Here is an 18217-nt window from a genome sequence, read left to right as displayed (position 1 = left end):
CACTATAACATTCCTGTATAGCGTAAATAACTCAATAACTCATTCCTGCGTTCCTGTTAGCTTGTTCAGTTTTAAGTCGACGATATATCTTCACTATAGTCGGTTGAACGAGAGATAGCGGGTCTGATCTTAAAGGGGTGGAATCGCGGACTTGGTATCATTGCTTGGGGGACGCTCTATTCAACTCTACTGCGTCGCTGATTGGCTGTTGTTTACAAGATTTAGCCTCCCGCGACATAATCTTTACTTTTTCTTAACTTTTTATATATATTTTCTCCCTCTCTGCCAATGTTACCAGATGACCGTACTTAGCATTTCTTATTCTTTGGTTTCTGGTCCATAAGTATATCACAAAAACGTCGATACTTTACGGTTTTAAAACTAACCTCACTTGGATACCGTTATTTGTGTGGCTACGATAGTTTTTGGGCCTGAAACTGATATAAATGCTACGCTCTGAATACGATAATTTGACCATTGCGAGTCTCTGGTACCTCTTTGAAATCAGTCCCATGACCCAGGCAATGATAACAGGTCCGCCAGTCCACCCCTTTCATATTTTTACAACGAAGGAGACAGCTCAAGGGCACAATAAAAAGTAAACAATAATAAAAAATAAAAGCCCGCTACTCGCTGCTCACAAAAAGAATCCAAAGAGGTGGCCGAAAGAGAGGTCAATTTGGGCCGCCAGATCTCACGGAACTGTCTATAGTTCTGTTTATCGTTCAGTGTAGTGTATTGTGATTATCAAATGTCATAATCAACGTTGAACTGTAGTCTCGTAATGTGTCAAACTCAGCGTAGCTTTCTGATACACTAAACTACAAAATCACCCTTCTTCAATCCATCTTTACTGCCTCCTCCAAGCTCCCTCTTCCTCCTCCTTTTCTCTCTTTCTCTCCCTCTCTCTCTTCCTCCTATCTCCCCTTCCTCCTCCTTTCTCTCATTTTCCTTCTCTCCCTTCTCCATATTTCTCCTTTTTCTTCCTCCTCCTTCCATCTTCTTCCTCTTCCTCCATCTCCTCCTTTTTCTCTCTCGCTAATCTTCCTAATTTCTCCATTCTTCCTTCCTCCCTTCCTACTTTCCTTCAACCCTCCCCATTTTCCTTTATTTCTTCCTTCTCCTTCTCCTTCCTTCTCCTCCTATTCCCCCCTTTTCCACCCCAGTACCCTCCTCCTATGCCCCCCTCCTCGCCCTCACCACCCACCTCACTGATCTGACATCTCTCATGAGTTTGTGCCAATGGAAGGGTTATGTCGTTTTCAGGATCTCCGTCAGGTAGGAGGTTATTTTCCTGTCATATCCAGAGAAGGTTCTTATATTGTCAGGCGGGACGCGGCTTGTACACAGCAGCGCCAATGATGACTGCGCTCGGTTCGTCCCAGCGGCGGATCGAAACCTGTGTCGAAGCTCCGCACCCATCAGTGTTGCCATGTCCGGGGAGCAACACACCACCTCGCGGCTGGCTGAGGTGTTACTGGTTGCTAGGTCCGTCACTGTACTGTATCTAACCTAAAGGGGCTGTTACACTGGGCAAATTTTCCGTGGATCTTCAGTCAAACCACGATTTCCGCTAGCGTGGTTCTCATTCGTTTCCTGTTATTGCTGATGATGATGATGGTGAGTGATACCGTCGTCCTTCGGTGAAATCTATCGTAGCTTTGGAAGATCGTGGACTCGTAATCCTTATCGGCCGCCCTACACATTAACACCTGGGTCTGGTTAAGCATCGCAGCCTCCTCCTCTCTGGGTAAGGTTAGTATAGGGTTCTGTGTGTGTGTGTGTGTGTGTGTGTGTGTGTGTGTGTGTGCATCAATGCTATTCGTGTATAATATCTCTTAATTTCCTTAGTTCTAAATATATCTTAGTTGTGTGTTAAGGTTTCAAAGTTACCAAATGAACGTAGCGTGTATTAGAATCAGTGTGTGTGTATGTGTGTGTGTGTGTGTGTGTGTCAGAGAGAGAGAGAGAGAGAGAGAGAGAGAGAGAGAGAGAGAGAGAGAGAGAGAGAGAGAGAGAGAGAGAGAGAGAGAGAGAGAGATCCGTTTCCAGGATTCACTCTAACATTTGGTATTCTCAGAGTTCCATATTCGTAAATGACTTTGCATTTCGCTATATTACTATTTGAAGGAGGAAGAAGGGGAGAAGGGAATGAATATACAGGTAATTAAAGGGAGGTTAAGGGAGAAAGGGGAGGGGGTAAGGGAGGAAGGGGAGGGGTTAAGGGAGGAAGGGGTGGGGTTAAGGCAGGAAGGGAGGTTAAGGGAGGAAGGGAGGGTTAAGGGAGGAAGGGGAGGGTTAAAGGAGGAAGGGGCGGGGTTAAGGGAGGACGGGGGGGGGTTAAGGTAGGAAGGGGTGGGGTTAAGGGAGGAAGGGGAGGGGTTAAGGGAGGAAGGGGTGGGGTTAAGGGAGGAAGGGGAGGGGTTAAGGGAGGAAGGGGTGGGGTTAAGGGAGGAAGGGGAGGGGTTAAGGGAGGAAGGGGAGAGGCTAAGGGAGGAAGGGGTGGGGTTAAGGGAGGAAGGGGAGGGGTTAAGGGAGGAAGGGGTGGGGTTAAGGGAGGAAGGGGAGGGGTTAAGGGAGGAAGGGGAGGGGTTAAGGGAGGAAGGGGTGGGGTTAAGGGAGGAAGGGGTGGGGTTAAGGGAGGAAGGGGTGGGGTTAAGGCAGGAAGGGGAGGGTTAAGGGAGGAAGGGTGGGGTTAAGGGAGGAAGGAGGGTTAAGGTAGGAAGGGGAGAGGTTAAGGTAGGAAGGGGTGGGGTTAAGGCAGGAAGGGGAGAGGTTAAGGTAGGAAGGGAAGGGAAGGGGAGGGAAGGGGAATTGGAGAAAAGGGAAGAGAAGAAGAGGAAAAAATGAGAGATAGGGAGAATAAGGGAGGGAAGAAGAGGGAAGAAGAGGGGAGAGAAAGAGAACGAGGAGCACTTAAAAAAAAAGGGAAGGGAGGAAAGAAAGAGGAAGAGAGGAAGAGGAAGGGAAAAGAGAAGGCGAAGGAAGGGGAATGAAAAAAATGGGAAGAAAAGGGAGAGGAGGAAAATGGAGGAAGAAAATCTCGCCAAACATTTCAACACGAGGTCCACATTATATACCAGGCACATTTTTGCGGTCACGGGAAAGAATACAGAAGCGAGACAGTTTCGTAAATTTAATGAACTCGGACTCACGTAAAACCAATGTGGGATATTTCAGGAGTAGCGGGATTCTTTTTATTATTATTGTTTCCTATTTTTGTGTGCCCTCGAGCTGTCTCCTTTGTTGTAAAAAAATAAAAAATAAAAAGCTGCTGGTATTAATCAACGTTCCCAAAAACTACGCCAGCCTTCACTTCTATGTAGCCACTCTATTGTTAAGGACGATTCCGCCTCTGTATTTATTTATTTATTTATTTATTTATTTATTTTTTTTTTTTTACGTGTACATCTATAGCGCCGGTAAGCTTTTCTTGAGGGGCCTAGATGGTAGTTGGCCCCAGCCCGTCATGGCGCAGGCAAGTGTTTATAGTGTTGCTGTCTTCCATTTTCTGTATTTCAAAATCTCACTGGTCAGGTTCAGAATTCAAGGAGCCAGTCATTTGGCTCATCAGGTAAATTTAGGAAGTTCTCCCTATGTTCTTATGTTCTTATGTTCCCAGTAGCAGCGGGGATCATGTTTCTTAATGGTCCCTCCAAGCGAGAAAAATGAGAAAAAATCACCCCTCACACAAACCATTTCATAATATCAAAGCATAGCTGATCAGATTATGTATCATTTATTTTGGGAGGTTTATATCATGGCACAAATTTGGCCCGTCGCTGCTACACGGTGAAGCCACAAATTTGGCCCGTTGCTGCTACACGGTAAAGCCACAAATTTGGCCCGTCGCAGCTACACGGTAAAGCCACAAATTTGGCCCGTTGCTGCTACTCGGTGAAGCCACAAATTTGGCCCGTCGCAGCTACACGGTAAAGCCACAAATTTGGCCCGTCGCCCCTACACGGTAAAGCCACAAATTTGGCCCGTCGCTGCTACACGGTGAAGCCACAAATTTGGCCCGTCGCTGCTACACGGTGAAGCCACAAATTTGGCCTGTCGCTGCTACACGGTAAAGCTACAAATTTGGCCCGTCGCTGCTACACGGTTAAATACAAATTTGGCCCGTCGCTGCTACACGGTAAAGCCACAAATTTGGCCCGTCGCTGCTACACGGTAAAGCCACAAATTTGGCCCGTCGCTGCTACACGGTAAAGCCACAAATTTGGCCTGTCGCTGCTACACGGTAAAGCCACAAATTTGGCCCGTCGCTGCTACACGGTAAAGCCACAAATTTGGCCCGTCGCTGCTACACGGTAAAGCCACAAATTTGGCCCGTCGCTGCTACACGGTAAAGCCACAAATTTGGCCCGTCGCTGCTACACGGTAAAGCCACAAATTTGGCCCGTCGCTGCTACACGGTGAAGCCACAAACTTGGCCCGTCGCTGCTACACGGTGAAGCCACAAACTTGGCCCGTCGCTGCTACACGGTGAAGCCACAAATTTGGCCCGTCGCTGCTACACGGTGAAGCCACAAACTTGGCCCGTCGCTGCTACCGGGTTTTAACACAGTTCACTTTTGAAAATATTTGCTCACACAGGCGTGGTGAAACAAATATGGACACCAGCGAGTTGTTTCATATTTGGGAACTCCTTAGATCTTATGTTCTTATCTTCTTACAAATTTGCTCGATACAAGATCCATTTCTTTATAAATATACCATCTGTAAGGGCTTCCACGCATGTTGTACCTATTCCCAAAGGCCGATAGCTTGTTTTAAGAGTAGACTGGATTGCTACATGGACGAGGATGACAGGTGGTAGGGGGGGGGGGGGGCGGGGGGTTTTTTAGCTACCTGTATAAACAATAAGGCCGCGTGCAGTCTCCCTATGTTCTTATGTTATTTTGTTCTCTTTAATTTTCTCTCTCTCTCTCTCTCTCTCTCTCTCTCTCTCTCTCTCTCTCTCTCTCTCTCTCTCTCTCTCTCTCTCCCTCTTCTCTCTCTCTCTCTCTTCTCTCCTCTCTTCCTTCCTCCCTGTCCTCCTTCTTTCTCTTCCCTCCTCCTCCTTTCTTCCTCCTCCCTCTCTCTTCTGCTACTTTTCTCCTTCCCTCCCTCTCCTCTCCTTCCTTCTTCCTCCTCCTCTCTCTTCCTCTTTCTCCTTCCCTTCCTTCCTTCCTTCCCTTTCCTTCCCCTTCTCCTTCCTTCCCTTCCTTCTTTTCTCTCCTTCCCTTCCCTTCCTTCCTTCTCTCTTTCTCTTCCTTCTTCCTTCCTTCCCTTCCCTTCCCTTCTTTCCCTTCCCTTCCCTTCTCTTCTCTTCACACGGTCATGGTGGAACGAGAATGGACACCAGCGAGTTATTTCACATTTGGGAGCTGCTCAAATCCTCCCCACTGCCGTCTTATGTATTAGATAAACAGCATGGCGCCACTATAAACACTTGCCTGCGTCCCTAAAGAAAACCTACCGGCGCTATAGGCCTACCGTAAAGAAAAAGTACATAAATAAAGGTGTAGTTTGGAAGAGCCCGATATCACTTCTTCTCCCATCAAGGTCAGATAATCGGTCAGCCAAGGTCACATAAGAACATAAGAACATAAGAACCTCGCTGCTTGCCGGATGAGATAATATGACCTGCAGGATTGAAAGTAACTTGCTTCGATTACTTACAAAGACTTACTTACAAAGACTTACTTACAAAAACTAACTCACAAACACTTACTTACAAGCTTGAGAGACGGCAGAGAGAGAGAGAGAGAGAGAGAGAGAGAGAGAGAGAGAGAGAGAGAGAGAGAGAGAGAGAGAGAGAGAGAGAGAGAGAGAGAGAGAGAGAGAGAGAGAGAGAGAGAGAGAGAGAGAGAGAGAGAGAGAGAGAGAGAGAGAGAGAGAGAGAGAGAGTGAGAGAGAGAGAGAGAGAGAGAGAGAGAGAGAGAGAGAGAGAGAGAGAGAGAGAGAGAGAGAGAGAGAGAGAGAGAGAGAAGGATGACTGTGTGTGTGTGTGTGTGTGTGTGTGAAGTCCTAATGGCTGCAACCACACACACACACACACACACACACACACACACACACACACACACACACACACACACACGTACACACACATCGTAATCAAGGGAATGGCACGCTTTAAGTACGCACACAAGACCATTCCAAACACACACACACACACACACACACACACACACACACACACACACACACACACACACACACACACCTGGCCTTTCTGATTACGACCGACACACCTGTTGTAAAGTGTTAATGGAGGAGGAGGAAGAGGAGGAGGAGGAGGAGGAGGAGGAGGAGCAGAGGTAGGAGGAGAGGTGTTGAGAGGAGTGAAAGGGATGCAAACTAAGAGCGAGGAATAGGAGGAGGAGGAGGAGGAAGAGGAGGAGGAGGAGGAGGAAGAGGAGGAGGAGGAGGAGGAGGAGGAAACTTGGAATCATTGAAACATGGAAAAGTAGGCACCATCTCCTCTCCTCCTCCTCCTCCTCCTCCTCCTCCTCCTCCTCCTTCAAATTATTTCCCTCGTTACTTATTCTCATTTACGATTCAATTCTCCTGATAGTGACAAGATCCAATTCCTTATCTACCAACTGCAGAGGCTTCCACGCATGTTGTACCTAATTCCAAAGGCCGAAAAGGAGATCAATCGGGCTCTAATGAGTGTTTCTTTAGGTTCACGGTACAGAGGAAGGGTCACACTACCACCAGGGTCATGAAACTACCCCTGGAAAGGATCAGAACTCCCACGAAAGCCTTGTCAATTATGTGTTTCTTTAGGTTCACGGTACGGAGGAAGGGTCACACTACCACCAGGGTCATGAAACTACCCCTGGAAATGCCCACAACTCCTACGAAAGCCTTGTCAAATATGTGTGTCTTTAGGTTCACGGTACAGAGGAAGGGTCACACTACCACCAGGGTCATGAAACTACCCCTGGAAATGCCCACAACTCCTACGAAAGCCTTGTCAAATATGTGTCTTTAGGTTCACGGTACAGAGGAAGGGTCAGACTACCACCAGGGTCATAAAACTACTCCTAGAAATGCCCACAACTCCCACGAAAGCCTTGTCAAATACATGTTTCTTTAGGTTCACGGTACAGAGGAAGGGTCACACTACCACCAGGGTCATAAAACTACTCCTAGAAATGCCCACAACTCCTACGAAAGCCTTGTCAAATATGTGTTTCTTAGGGTTCACGGTATAGAGGAAGGGTCACACTACCACCAGGGTCATAAAACTACTCCTGGAAATGCCCACAGCTCCTTCGAAATCCTTGTCAATTATGTGTTTCTTTAGGTTCATGGTACAGAGGAAGGGTCACACTACCACCAGGGTCATGAAAATACCCCTGGAAAGGATCAGAACTCCCACGAAAGCCTTGTCAATTATGTGTTTCTTTAGGTTCATGGTACAGAGGAAGGGTCAGACTACCACCAGGGTCTTAAAACTACTCCTAGAAATGCCCACAACTCCCACGAAAGCCTTGCCAAATATGTGTTTCTTAGGGCTCACGGAACAGAGGAAGGGACAGACTACCACCAGGGTCATAAAACTACCCCTGGAAATACCCACAACTCCCACGAGAGCCTTGTCAAATATGTGTTTCTTTAGGTTCATGGTACAGAGGAAGGGTCAGACTACCACCAGGGTCATGAAACTACCCCTGGAAATGCCCACAACTCCCACGAAACCTTGTCAAATATGTGTCTTTAGGTTCACGGTACAGAGGAAGGGTCACACTACCACCAGGGTCATAAAACTACTCCTGGAAATGCCCACAACTCCCACGAAAGCCTTGTCAAATATGTGTTTCTTTAGGTTCATGGTACAGAGGAAGAGTCACACTACCACCAGGGTCATGAAACTACTCCTGGAAATGCCCACAACTCCCACGAGAGCCTTGCCAAATATGTGTTTCTTAGGGTTCACGGTACAGAGGAAGGGTCACACTACCACCAGGGTCATAAAACTACCCCTGGAAACGGCCACAACTCCCACGAAAGCCTTGTCAAATATGTGTTTCTTAGGGTTCACGGTACAGAGGAAGGGTCACACTACCATCAGGGTCTTCAAACTACCCCTGAAAAGACATACAACTCCTACGAAAGCCTTGGCAAATATGTGTTTCTTTAGGTTCATGGTACAGAGGAAGGGATAAACTACCACCAGGGTCTTAAAACTACTCCTGGAAACGGCCACAACTCCTACGAAAGCCTTGTCAAATATGTGTGTCTTTAGGTTTACGGTACAGAGGAAGGGTCACACTACCACCAGGGTCATAAAACTACCCCTGAAAATGCCCACAACTCCTACGAAAGCCTTGTCAAATACATGTTTCTTTAGGTTCATGGTACAGAGGAAGGGTCAGACTACCACCAGGGTCTTAAAACTACTCCTGGAAATGCCCACAACTCCTACGAAAGCCTTGTGTGTTTGGGCGACAAGATCTTTTAGAATACGACTTGAGTGATTGAGTCTTTCCGTGTGAAGGCCTTGACGGTATTTGACACTTCGTAGACCTGTGGATCGACCGTACAAGCTCTCTTCGGATAATCTCGCGTTTGGCCTTACCACCCATTTTCCTGTCGCCCGCAAACCTCGAGGGGAAAGATTTTAGTCTGATTTCTGTCGTTGAGGAAGAGGAGGGAGAAGCGATTGAACAAGAAGAGGAGGAGGAGGAGGAGGAGGAGTGGAGAATGGAAAGTGAAAGGAGGGAGAGGAATGAATGTAAAGTGAAGTAAGGAAAAGAAGAAGGAAGAGAAGATGAAGAAGAAGAAGAAGGAAAAGAATGAATAGATGACTGAAAATAAGACAAGGACGAAAATTGTAGAGGAAAAGAAAGAAAATAAGAAAGAAATGAATCAGAAAGGAGTTAGAAAAGGAGGAAGAAGAAGGAAAAGAGAGAAAGATTGAACAGTTGAGAAAGAGGGAAACAAAACAACCAAAAAAGAAAGAAAATAAGGATGATAAAGGAGTAGAGAAGAAAGAGGAAGAAAAGGAAGAGGATGAGAGACATTTAAAAGAAGGGAGAGGAAATGAAATTGAGCTGAATTACGAAAAACGAGAAAAAGAAAACGGGAGACGGGAAAAAATTAATGGAAGACTGAACGAAAAATAAGAAATAACAGAAAATAAAGGAGGAGGAGAAATATGGAAAACAAGGAAGAGGAAAATAAATTGAACGAGAAAAAGAAAACGGAGGAGGGGAATGAATGAATGGAAGACTGAACCAAAAATAAGAAATAACATAAAATAGGTAACAGAAATAATGAAGAAAACCAGAAAGAAATAGGAAAATAGAGAAGAAAAGGAGGAAGAAGAGGAAATCAAGGTTAGGAAAAGGATAGAATGAAATGTTTATAGAAGAAAGAAGAAGAAGAAGGAGAGAAAGAAGACAAAAGGGAACAAATAAAGGAAGGGTTGAAATAAAGACAAAAAAGAAGAAAAAAAAGCAAAATAAAGAAAATAAAGGATTGAAGGAGAAAGAGTTAGAAGAAGAAGAAGAGGAAGATAGAGTTAAAGATAAAGAAAGAAGAAAGAAAGAAAGAAAGAAAGAAAAAAAGAAGAAGAAGAGGAAGAAGATGATGAAATGGAGGGGAACAAGGAGCAAGTGGAGAGAGAGAGAGAGAGAGAGAGAGAGAGAGAGATAGAATCTATTTGGCGTTTCTTCACTATTTCATCTCATCTCATCTCTCTCTCTCTCTCTCTCTCTCTCTCTCTCTCTCTCTCTCTCTCTCTCTCTCTCTCTCTCTCTCTCTCTCTGTTTTTCTCTTCTTCATTCCTCCTCCTCCTCCTCCTCCTCCTCCTCCTCCTCCTCCTCCTCCTCTTCACCTTATTGCGATCTTTAGATTCCGTGGCCACTTAAATGAATGGTTCTCTCTCTCTCTCTCTAATCTTTCAGAGAGAGAGAGAGAGAGAGAGAGAGAGAGAGAGAGAGAGAGAGAGAGAGAGAGAGAGAATAAAATCAGCAAAAAAAAGAGTGTTTATTTATGTTCGTTCGTTTGTTGGTGTCTTTAATTGCTGAGAGGCATATTAATTAATTTTGAGGCTATTATTATTATTTTTTTCGTGTGTGTGTGTGTGTGTGTGTGTGTGTGTGTGTGTGTGTGTGTGTGTGTGTGTGTGTGTGTGTGTGTGTGTGTGTGTGTGTTTATCTCATTCCCCCTATCTTCCTCTCCCTCCATCCCTTTCTTTATCACTCTCTTCCCTATTCTTCCTTTTCTTCATATGTTTCCAATGTTTGAAAATTCCCGCCGTGGATAAGAGATTTCTGTGCTCACTCTCCGCCTGTCTCTTAGAAAGGTTTACATAACGCTTCCTTCCACTCCTCGTTTCCCTGCTTCAACCGCTCCTCTATTGCCTTATATGTCTTTTCCAATCCTTCAAACCTCCCGGAGAACCAAAAAATACAGCCACACCACGCGGTTTGCTGGGAGGGTACAGGGTAGCGGGTTGCCTAGCGGGTCAACAGCAAGAATAAACACATCTCATAGGAGTGGGTAGGCTTGGAGGGAACCCGCTACCCTCGTCCGGTATGGCACCATAAAGAGAGAAGAGGAGGAAGGAAGGATGGAAGGAAGGAAGGAAGGAGAGAAGAGGAGGAAGGGAGGAAAGAGAGGGGCTTTTTTTCCTCCTTCTCTCCCTCCTCTGCATTATTATAAAGATTGAATAAGAAGCTGAGAGGCTATAAAAATAATCAAGTCACCCTTACAAGGCGCCGTTTTCTCTCTGAAGTATCACCGACGGATAATAGTTGGCGCCACCTGCAAATGTTTCTATAATTTACTGAAGATCCCGTTTTCTTTTATATATCCTCCCTGATCCACACCGTCTAGTCAAATGCTTCATAGGTCACCGTTTGGTTGTTTAGATTTGGTAATGGAAAACAAAGTAGTAGTTAATGAATCAAGTTTTGGTAATGGGCAAGAAATAGCTACTCTATTCTAAAACACAACAGACCCATATCTTCAAAAAATCCCGGGGCCCACACACCCACATATGATAAAGCTTTCGTAAAGGCTGTGTTATATTTCCATGGGTAGTGTTATGAGCCTGGTGATAGTTTAACAAGGCTTTGGAGGAGGTTGTTGTGTTAGTATTTCCATGGGTAGTGTTATGAGCCTGGTGATAGTTTGACAAGGCTTTGGTGGAGGTGGTTGTGTTAGTATTTCCATGGGTAGTGTTTTGAGCCTGGTGATAGTTTGACAAGTCTTTGGTGGGTTAGTATTTCCATGGGTAGTGTTATGAGCCTGGTGATAGTTTGACAAGGCTTTGGTGGAGGTTGTTGTGTTAGTATTTCCATGGGTAGTGTTATGAGCCTGGTGATAGTTTGACAAGGCTTTGGTGGAGGTTGTTGTGTTAGTATTTCCATGGGTAGTGTTATGAGCCTGGTGATAGTTTGACAAGGCTTTGGTGGAGGTTGTTGTGTTAGTATTTCCATGGGTAGTGTTATGAGCCTGGTGATAGTTTGACAAGGCTTTGGTGGAGGTTGTTGTGTTAGTATTTCCATGGGTAGTGTTATGAGCCTGGTGATAGTTTGACAAGGCTTTGGTGGAGGTTGTTGTGTTAGTATTTCCATGGGTAGTGTTATGAGCCTGGTGATAGTTTGACAAGGCTTTGGTGGAGGTTGTTGTGTTAGTATTTCCATGGGTAGTGTTATGAGCCTGGTGATAGTTTGACAAGGCTTTGGTGGAGGTTGTTGTGTTAGTATTTCCATGGGTAGTGTTATGAGCCTGGTGATAGTTTGACAAGGCTTTGGTGGAGGTTGTTGTGTTAGTATTTCCATGGGTAGTGTTATGAGCCTGGTGATAGTTTGACAAGGCTTTGGTGGAGGTTGTTGTGTTAGTATTTCCATGGGTAGTGTTATGAGCCTGGTGATATTTTCTCAAGGGGTTGGTGGAGGTAGTGTTGTTAGTATTTCCATGGGTAGTGTTATGAGCCTGGTGATAGTTTGACAAGGCTTTGGTGGAGGTTGTTGTGTTAGTATTTCCATGGGTAGTGTTATGAGCCTGGTGATAGTTTGACAAGGCTTTGGTGGAGGTTGTTGTGTTAGTATTTCCATGGGTAGTGTTATGAGCCTGGTGATAGTTTGACAAGGCTTTGGTGGAGGTTGTTGTGTTAGTATTTCCATGGGTAGTGTTATGAGCCTGGTGATAGTTTGACAAGGCTTTGGTGGAGGTTGTTGTGTTAGTATTTCCATGGGTAGTGTTATGAGCCTGGTGATAGTTTGACAAGGCTTTGGTGGATGTTGTTGTGTTAGTATTTCCATGGGTAGTGTTATGAGCCTGGTGATAGTTTGACAAGGCTTTGGTGGAGGTTGTTGTGTTAGTATTTCCATGGGTAGTGTTATGAGCCTGGTGATAGTTTGACAAGGCTTTGGTGGAGGTTGTTGTGTTAGTATTTCCATGGGTAGTGTTATGAGCCTAGTGATAGTTTGACAAGGCTTTGGTGGAGGTTGTTGTGTTAGTATTTCCATGGGTAGTGTTATGAGCCTAGTGATAGTTTGACAAGGCTTCTGCACCATGAACGTGAAAATAAAACCATGAGATCCCGACTAACCTCCTTTGTGGCCTTGGGAAACTGTTGTGGGAGCCAAAATTGTCTGAGTATACGAGGTAGGAACATCATGGAAGGCTAATGAATTTCAAGCGGGAGTTATTTATTTCCACTTGGTGTTTGTTATACTATTGGTAAGGGATAAAAGAATACATAAGTTACCCATGAAACAACATAATAAAAAACGGGACGTGGCAACATTGTCAGTGAGCAGAGTTGCCAGATACTCCGACTTAGAACATTGCATTATCAGACACAAATACCGCCATACCCTCACAGATAACGATATTCTATTGAAGTTATCGTAAAACAACTTAATTATTGATGATTTTTGAGATAGTTAAGGGTCAGAAACACGAAAATAAAGTGTGGTTAGTTAAACAGTCTAGTAGAGGTTATGTTCTGATAATTATGGCAACGCTGACTCTCTCTCGCCAGTTAGGATTTGAACGGTGTGAGGTGCAGGCGTGTGTCATCGGCTGTCCATATTTCTCCTTCTCGTAAGTGTTATGTATAGATGTGTTATTTAAGTTATATTCTACATGTTCTGGGTCTGCTTCAATGTCTATATCTCCCTTTGCTTGTAGTGTTTTGGTTAGGTCAGGTTATAGCAGAGTGGAGTTGGTGTTTCGGTCGTCAGCTGTCCATATTTCTCCTTCTCGTAATTGTTATGTATAGATGTGTTATTTAAGTTCAATTGTACATGTTCTGGGTCTGCTTCAACGTCTATATCTCCCTTTTCTTGTAGTGTTTTGGTTAGTCAGGGTTATAGCAGAGTGGAGTTGGTGTTTCGGTCGTCAGCTGTCCATATTTCACCTCCTCGTAAGTATTATGTATAGATGTGTTATTCATGTTTAATTCTACATGTTCTGGATCTGCTTCAACGTCTATATCTCCCTTTTCTTGTAGCGTTTTGGTTAGTCAGGTTATAGCAGAGTGGAGTTGGTGTTTCGGTCGTCAGCTGTCCATATTTCACCTCGTAATTGTTATGCATAGATGTGTTATTTAAGTTCAATTGTACATGTTCTGGGTCTGCTTCAATGTCTGTATCTCCCTTTTCTTGTAGTGTTTTGGTTAGTCAGGTTATGGCAGAGTGGAGTTGGTGTTTGAGTCGTGAGCTGTCCATATTTCACCTCCTCGTAAGTGTTCTGGTTTGATGTGTTATTCATGTTTAATTGTACATGTTCTTGGTCTGCTTCAACGTCTATATCTCCCTTTTCTTGTAGTGTTTTGGTTAGTCAGGTTATAGCAGAGTGGAGTTGGTGTTTCGGTCGTCAGCTGTCCATATTTCGCCTCCTCGTAAGTGTTCTGGTTTGATGTGTTCTTCATGTTTAATTCTACATATTCTGGGTCTTCTTCAACGTCCATATCTCCCTTTCCTTGTAGTGTTTTGGTTAGGTCAGGTTATAGTAGTGGAGTTAGTGTTTCGGTCATCTGTTCATAGTTCACCTCCTCATAAGTGTTCTGGTTTGATGTGTTATTCATTCATTTAATTCTACATATTCTGGGTCATCTTCAACGTCTATATCTACCTTTTCTTGTAGTGTTATGGTTAGACAGGGTTATAGCAGAGTGGAGTCGGAATTTGGGTCATCTGCTGTCCGTATTTTTCCATCTCGTGTTTTGTTAATATGTGTTTAAAGACTATTCTATTTACAATCATCAGTTTCATATCACGCATCAGATCGTAAAGCCCCGTGTTCTACTTACCACTGAGATCTGGAATTCGTTTTAAATCACTGATATCAGGAGGTGGTTTGTAACAGACGACGCCCACAGTCACAAAGCTGGAAAGTTTCGTTTAGTTGGTAATTCACTTGTTTTTTTTTTTTTGTTTTTTTTTTCATTCGTGTGCATATATATTTTTAGAAGGGACAGTATTTTTTTTATTTTTTTTTTTTTTATCTTTTTGCTTCGTCAGTACACAAACACACACACACACACACACACACACACACACACACACACACACACACACACACTCGATATCAGCTTATACCTATTGGCTCTTTCCCCGTTGTTCCCGATACCGAGAGAGAGAGAGAGAGAGAGAGAGAGAGAGAGAGAGAGAGAGAGAGAGAGAGAGAGAGAGAGAGAGAGAGAGAGAGAGACTTAGGGTTCACGGTACAGAGGAAGGGTCACACTACCATCAGGGTCTTCAAACTACCCCTGAAAAGACATACAACTCCTACGAAAGCCTTGTCAAATATGTGTGTCTTTAGGTTCACGGCACAGAGGAAGGGTCACACTACCACCAGGGTCATGAAACTACCCCTGGAAATGCCCACAACTCCCACGAGAGCCTTGTCAAATATATGTTTCTTTGGGTTCATGGTACAGAGGAAGGGTCACACTACCACCAGGGTCTTAAAACTACTCCTAGAAATGCCCACAACTCCTACGAAAGCCTTGTGTGTTTGGGCGACAAGATCTTTTAGAATACGACGTGAGTGATTGAGTCTTTCCGTGTGAAGGCCTTGACGGTATTTGACACTTCGTAGACCAGTGCATCGACCGTACAAGTTCTCTTCGGATAATCTCGCGTTTGGCCTTACCACCCACTCTCCTGTCGCCCGCAAACCTCGAGGGGAAAGATTTTAGTCTGATTTCTGTCATTGAGGAAAAGGAGGGAGAAGCGATTGAACAAGAAGAGGAGGAGGAGGAGGAGGAGGAGTGGAGAATGGAAAGTGAAAGGAGGGAGAGGAATGAATGTAAAGTGAAGTAAGGAAGAGAAGAAGGAAGAGAAGATGAAGAAGAGGAAGAAGGAAAAGAATGAATAGATGACTGAAAATAAGACAAGGACGAAAATTGTAGAGGAAAAGAAAGAAAATAAGAAAGAAACGGATCAGAAAGGAGTTAGAAAAGGAGGAAGAAGAAGGAAAAGAGAGAAAGATTGAACAGTTGAGAAAGAGGGAAACAAAACAGCCAAAAAAGAAAGAAAATAAGGATGATAAAGGAGTAGAGAAGAAAGAGGAAGAAAAGGAAGAGGATGAGAGACATTTAAAAGAAGGGAGAGGAAATGAAATTGAGCTGAATTACGAAAAACGAGAAAAAGAAAACGGGAGACGGGAAAAAATTAATGGAAGACTGAACGAAAAATAAGAAATAACAGAAAATAAAGGAGGAGGAGAAATATGGAAAACAAGGAAGAGGAAAATAAATTGAACGAGAAAAAGAAAACGGAGGAGGGGAATGAATGAATGGAAGACTGAACCAAAAATAAGAAATAACATAAAATAGGTAACAGAAATAATGAAGAAAACCAGAAAGAAATAGGAAAATAGAGAAGAAAAGGAGGAAGAAGAGGAAATCAAGGTTAGGAAAAGGATAGAATGAAATGTTTATAGAAGAAGGAAGAAGAAGAAGGAGAGAAAGAAGACAAAAGGGAACAAATAAAGGAAGGGTTGAAATAAAGACAAAAAAGAAGAAAAAAAAGCAAAATAAAGAAAATAAAGGATTGAAGGAGAAAGAGTTAGAAGAAGAAGAAGAGGAAGATAGAGTTAAAGATAAAGAAAGAAGAAAGAAAGAAAGAAAGAAAAAGAGAAGAAAAAGAAGAAGAGGAAGAAGATGATGAAATGGAGGGGAAAATGGATCAAGTGGAGAGAGAGAGAGAATCTATTTGGCGTTTCTCTCACTATTTCATCTCATCTCTCTCTCCTCCTATCTTTAGATTCTGTACATAAATGAATGGTTTCTCTTTCACATAAGAGAGAGAGCAATAATAAAATCAACAAAATAAAAAAAGTGTTTATTTATGTTCGTTCGTTTGTTGGTGTCTTTAATTGCTGAGAGGCATATTAATTAATTTTGAGGCTATTATTTTTTTTTCGTGTGTGTGTGTGTGTGTGTGTGTGTGTGTGTGTGTGTGTGTGTGTGTGTGTGTGTGTGTGTGTGTGTGTGTGTGTGTGTGTGTGTGTGTGTGTGTGTGTGTGTTCATCTCATTCCCCCTATCTTCTTCCAATGTTTGAAAATTCCCTGCCGTGGATAAGAGATTCTGTCTCTTATAAGGGTTTACTCCTCGTTTCCTGTAACCGCTCCTCTATTGCCTTATATGTCTTTTCCAATCCTTCAAACCTCCCGGAGAATCATAAAATACGGCCACACCACGCGGTTTGCTGGGAGGGTACAGGGTAGCGGGTTGCCTAGCGGGTCAACAGCAAGAATAAACACATCTCATAGGAGTGGGTAGGCTTGGAGGGAGCCCGCTACCCTCGTCCGGTATGGCACCATAAAGAGAGAAGAGGAGGAAGGAAGGATGGAATTAAGGAAGGAAGGAAGGAGAGAAGAGGAGGAAGGGAGGAAAGAGAGGGGCTTTTTTTCCTCCTTCTCTCCCTCCTCTCCATTATTATAAAGGTTGATTAAGAAGCTGAGAGGCTATAAAAATAATCAAGTCACCCTTACAAGGCGCCGTTTTCTCTCTGAAGTATCACCGACGGATAATAGTTGGCGCCACCTGCAAATGTTTCTATAATTTACTGAAGATCCCGTTTTCTTTTATATATCCTCCCTGATCCCCACCGTCTAGTCAAATGCTTCATAGGTCACCGTTTGGTAGTTTAGATTTGGTAATGGAAAACAAAGTAGTAGTTAATGAATCAAGTTTTGGTAATGGGCAAGAACTAGCTACTCTATTCTAAAACACAACAGACCCATATCTTCAAAAAATCCCGGGGCCCACACACCCACATATGATAAAGCTTTCGTAAAGGCTGTGTTATATTTCCATGGGTAGTGTTATGAGCCTAGTGATAGTTTGACAAGGCTTTCGTAGAGGTTGTGTTATATTTCCATGGGTAGTGTTACGAGCCTGGTGATAGTTTGACAAGGCTTTCGTAGAGGATGTGTTAGTATTTCCATGGGTAGTGTTACGAGCCTGGTGATAGTTTGACAAGGCTTTGGTGGAGGTTGTTGTGTTAGTATTTCCATGGGTAGTGTTATGAGCCTGGTGATAGTTTGACAAGGCTTTGGTGGAGGTTGTTGTGTTAGTATTTCCATGGGTAGTGTTATGAGCCTGGTGATAGTTTGACAAGGCTTTGGTGGAGGTTGTTGTGTTAGTATTGCCATGGGTAGTGTTATGAGCCTGGTGATAGTTTGACAAGGCTTTGGTGGAGGTTGTTGTGTTAGTATTTCCATGGGTAGTGTTATGAGCCTGGTGATAGTGTGACAAGGCTTTGGTGGAGGTTGTTGTGTTAGTATTTCCATGGGTAGTGTTATGAGCCTGGTGATAGTTTGACAAGGCTTTGGTGGAGGTTGTTGTGTTAGTATTTCCATGGGTAGTGTTATGAGCCTGGTGATAGTTTGACAAGGCTTTCGTAGAGGCTGTGTTATATTTCCATGGGTAGTGTTATGAGCCTAGTGATAGTTTGACAAGGCTTCTGCACCATAAACGTGAAAATAAAACCATGAGATCCCGACTAACCTCCTTTGTGGCCTTGGGAAACTGTTGTGGGAGCCAAAATTGTCTGAATATACGAGGCAGGAACATCATGGTAGGCTAATGAATTTTAAGCGGGAGTTACTTATTTCCACTCGGTGTTTGTTATACTATTGGTAAGGGATAAAAGAATACATAAGTTACCCATGAAACAACATAATAAAAAACGGGACGTGGCAACATTGTCAGTGAGCAGAGTTGCCAGATACTCCTACTTA

At 43.8% G+C, this 18217-nt stretch overlaps 1 long non-coding RNA gene across 1 annotated transcript; it reads left to right on the top strand.

Moving 5' to 3' along the window:
* The first annotated feature begins 11238 nt into the window (after positions 1–11238).
* On the top strand, positions 11239–17867 carry LOC126994375 (uncharacterized). Its single transcript, XR_007749076.1, has 3 exons — positions 11239–11842; positions 11981–12394; positions 17470–17867. It is a non-coding gene; the product is annotated as an uncharacterized LOC126994375 (long non-coding RNA).
* Positions 17868–18217: the final 350 nt, after the last annotated feature.

Source organism: Eriocheir sinensis, unplaced genomic scaffold (assembly GCF_024679095.1).
Source record: "Eriocheir sinensis breed Jianghai 21 unplaced genomic scaffold, ASM2467909v1 Scaffold782, whole genome shotgun sequence".
Classification (NCBI taxonomy): Eukaryota; Metazoa; Arthropoda; class Malacostraca; order Decapoda; family Varunidae; genus Eriocheir; species Eriocheir sinensis.
This window is presented reverse-complemented; position numbering and strand designations above follow the sequence as displayed.